The sequence below is a fragment of the Gavialis gangeticus genome, unplaced genomic scaffold (assembly GCF_001723915.1).
Source record: "Gavialis gangeticus isolate Ggan-Ray unplaced genomic scaffold, GavGan_comp1, whole genome shotgun sequence".
Lineage (NCBI taxonomy): Eukaryota > Metazoa > Chordata > Crocodylia > Gavialidae > Gavialis > Gavialis gangeticus.
Window position 1 is genome coordinate 7,647,533 of NW_017729033.1, and position 4,291 is coordinate 7,651,823.

The following is a 4,291-nucleotide window of genomic DNA, read 5'->3' on the forward strand; positions in this document are numbered from 1 at the left end:
GACCTCAGCGCTTCTCCAACTGTCCTCCTTAGCTCGTTGAAGTTTGTTGTCTGATTTTTATTTTAAACTGTTTATTCGAAGTACTGCTGTCGAGCAGAAGTTTTTGAGCCACCTGGCTGGCTGTGATGCTGTGCTGAGCTAGCATTTTCTTGCCTCATTTATCTCAGCCACTTTTGGACAAAAATATTTCTACACAGCTAAAGAGAAACACATGCACAGTTTATGCAGTTAATTCACTAAATGATTGATCTCTATAAAGGACTTTTTCAACTTAGCATAATGAAGTAATAACTTCAGTAAAAAAGGAATAGATACACAACTTGTGTGTGATGGAGAACATCTTATTAAGAAGTCTCAATATGCAGGTTTTCATTGTGGGTCTAGAGAGGTTATTTGCCAATGGGAGGAATAGGAGATATGAACCTTAGGCTAAAAAGGCCCTGCGAAAATGAAGAACATTCATTACTTGTCTTTCATGGTGGGTCAAATCACAGTGGTAGATTTCTGGTGGGATGGATCAAGAATGACTATAAGAATATGGGGAAGATTCTCAAAGATTTGAAAGATTAGGTGGCTTCCATGGAAATATCCCACTCCCTAGAGAAGGAGAACAATGGATAGTTTAAGAATTAGTGCCTTTGGGAAGGTTTTGCGATGTTCAACAGAAAGAAGACTATAAAGGCAGATGGGGGAAAAAAGCAATCATTTGGATGAAGTATACTGTGTTTTGGTTAAAGCCACTTTGTGGGAGAATTATAAAATTAATTTGACTAGGATATCTCTGGGGTCTGCTGTAGATCCAAGGATTCTATTTGAGGTATGTAGAGAGAGCTTTAATAAATAGAGAGAGCAAGAAACATATTATGGGACTCTTAATGGAGAAAAAATGCTACTCAGTGGTAAGCCCATGTGTGCCTGGATCTGATAGCAATCACTTTTCTTCTAAATAGTCCCTGAACCAACAAAAGATTATGCATTATTAGATTTGCTTTTGGTAAACAGTGAGGGCATTATAGAAATGTTTGGCTGTAGAAAACAACCTTAAATCAAATGACTGTTCACTTTGTAAATAGCAGATTCTGAAGGTTTTGGATTTTGAAAGTACAAATGTTGATTAAACCTGGGCAACAATTGAAGAGTGTTAAGGAGTTGAATGTGGATGGGGCTTGCAAATGTTTTCAAGTTTAAATATGCAAAGAGTTACCTGGAGTTTGTATCCAAACAAAAGGAAAATTTGAAAGGCAGGACTCCAGACTCATGAAAAATAAACTGGGAGCCTTGGTTTAAAAGAAAGACTGATCAGAGAAAAAGAAAGGAAAAAAAAGCTGGAAATGCCAAAATCAAAGTTGAGATAGACTTTGCAAAGAAATTAAAACAAATAATGAAAGATTCTTCAGCTACATAAATAGACATCAAGGATGAAGTGTGGATGATTGTACAGATTCAAGATAAGTCAAGAATGTCTCCAAAAGATAAATGAATACTTTGGCTCAGTTTTCAATAAAGACAACGAGTAAGGATTTCCGGAATTTGTGCTGGAAGCATGCGGCTCAGCGCCTCCTTTAATCTTGAAGCTTCCTCCATGCGCTCCCCGGCTGATGCTCAGCAGAGGTGCCCGTTGCTTACTGCTCGCCACCTGTGTCCAATTGCCAAGAGGCAAAAAATGCAATATATTCAAAACTGAGGTTTTTGTCTCCCTGCCCTCAGGTATGAGTGGTAAGCAACAGGGCGTTTCTGCCAAGCAGCAGCAGGGGCGGTTGCAGAGGTAACTCCGAGATAAAAGAAGCTGCCGTGCACTTCTGGAGCAAATTCCAGAGATCCCTAACAATGACGTCCCAGTCTACTGCACCTGGCAGCACAGTTTGTGGGGGGAGGTTAGCAGCTAGCTGTGGCAAAAGAACAGGTTAGGGACTATTTAAAAAAGCTGGACATATACAAATCCATGGGGCCAAACAGGATGCACCCGAAGGGACTAAGGGGGGTGACGTGATTGCAGAGCCACTGGCCATCATCTTTGAAAACTCATGACAATCAGGTGAGGTCCTGGACTATTGGAAAGGGGCAAATATAGTGCCCATATTTAAGAAAGGGAAAAAGGGGGATCCAGGGAACTACAGGCCAGTCAGCCTCACCTCAGTCCCTGGAAAAGACATGGAGCAAGTCCTCAAAGATTCCATTTCTAAGCACTTGCAGGAGAAAAAGGTGATTAGGAACAGTCGGCATGGATTCACCAGGGCAAATCATGCCTGACCAACCTGATTACCTTCTGTGATGAGATGACTCGCTCTGTGGATGTGGGGAGACCAGTGGATGTAGTATACCTTGACTTTTTAGCAAGGCTTTTGATACGGTCTCTGTCACAGCGCGGGGTCCTGGGGGGGGGCCGTGATCTCCCCTAGTGCCCCCTACCGTGCCAAGTTTGCGTTAAAGCACCCTCCTTCTTGCCCGCCATCTCTTGATCTTTTATATGTATAAGGGAGGCTGCCTTTTGTCCCCTTGGACACGGTGCTCTAATGTATCCTGGCCCCTGTTCTGTATTGTGTGACTCAGTGCACCCCAGCTTTATGGGCTATGCGTGGCTGCAACCACCCCTTTACCATGCCCCAAGCCTCACTGCTATCCTGGACGTTATTCCGTCTGGCTCTCTGCGCCCTCTCTGGCACTTGGGCTTTCCGCAGCCCTTGTCTCATAACTTTGCGCCCCCACAGGCGCTCTGGCTTGTCTTGCAACCTCACCCTCTGGCACTCATCAGTTGCTGCCCCCTTTGCCCTGGGGGTTACCGCAGCCTTGGAACTCCAGGTGACCGTAGCCATGCCTGGCCCCAACTCTCCTCCTCGGGGTCTCGATCCCATTGCAGGGCTCAGGCAGCCTTGGCCTTACCTGGCCTCTGATTCTCTGCTCCCCTTCTCAGGGTTGGGGTCAGTGCACCCTCAAATGCTGCACCTCCTCTGGCACTGGGTTCAGTGCACCCCAAATGTTGTGCCCTCTCTGGTGCCAGGGTCCCCATACTACTGTGGAGCCCCTATGAGGCCTCCTCCAACCCCTAATAGCCTCACCCAGTCCTCCAGTTGTAAACAGTAAACTGTCAGTGCGAACTCAAAGCCCCTTGGCTGCAACGCAAACTAAGCCATCCAGCTATAACCATATTCAAGCCTGCCACAGGGTTTCTCCCTCTCTCACCTATAACAACTGCCCATGGATCTTGGCTTCTTCCCTTTTCCTTGCTCTGGCAGAGTTCTCACCCCTGTGGCTGCTGGCAGGGAACTGCCTCTCTGGCCTCAGCCTGGGTTTATATATAGGTCAGGCCCTGCTGGTCAGCTGACCTACAGCGGTTGCCCCAGCAACCAGCACCTGTGCCTCTTTATTACTATTCTGGCTGCCCTGGTAACTAGCAGCTGGGCTCCCCACTCACTGTAGGGCCCTCTGCCTAGCTGTTTCCACCCTAAGGAGCAGGGCACCTGTGTGCTCTGTGACACACCTCCACTCTTCATAGGAGTAGAGCACTGAGATGCTCTGCGACAGTCTCCCACAACATTCTCGCAGGCAAGCTGAGGAGGTACAGGCTGGATGAGTGGACTGTAAGGAGGATAGGAAGCTGGCTGGATTGTTGGGTTCAGAGGGTAGTAATCAGTGGCTCAGTGTCTAGTGTCTACTTGTCAGCCAGCGTCAAGTGGATTGCCCTAGGGGACGGTCCTGGGGCTGGTTTTGTTCAATATCCTTATCAACAATTTGGGAGATGGCATAGAGTGCACTCTCAGCAAGTCTACAAATGATACCAAGCTGTAGGGAGTAGTAGATACAGTGGAGGATAGGGCTAGGATTCAGAGTGACCTAGACAAATTAGAGGATTGAACTAAAAGAAAACTCATGAGGTTCAATAAGGACAAGTGCAAAGTTTTGCACTTAGCATGGAACAGTCCCGTGCACCAGTACAAGCTGGGGGCTGACTGGCTGGGCAGCAGCTCTGAAGAAAAGGACATAGGGGGTTATAAGCTGAAAATGAGGCAGCACTGTGTCCTTGTTGCCAAGAAGGCTAATGGCATCCTAGGCTGCATTGGTAGGAGCGTTGCCAGAAGAGCAAGGGAAGTGATTATTCCCCTCTATTCAGCACTGGTGAAGCCATATCTGAAGAACTGTGTCCAGTTTTGGGCCCCACACAACAGAAAGGATGTGGACAAATTGGAGAGTCCAGCAGAGAGTAACAAAAACAGTGAGGGGGGTGGGGCACATGACTTATGAGGAGACGTTGAGGGAACTGGGTTTATATGGAGAAGAGACAGAGTGGGGATTT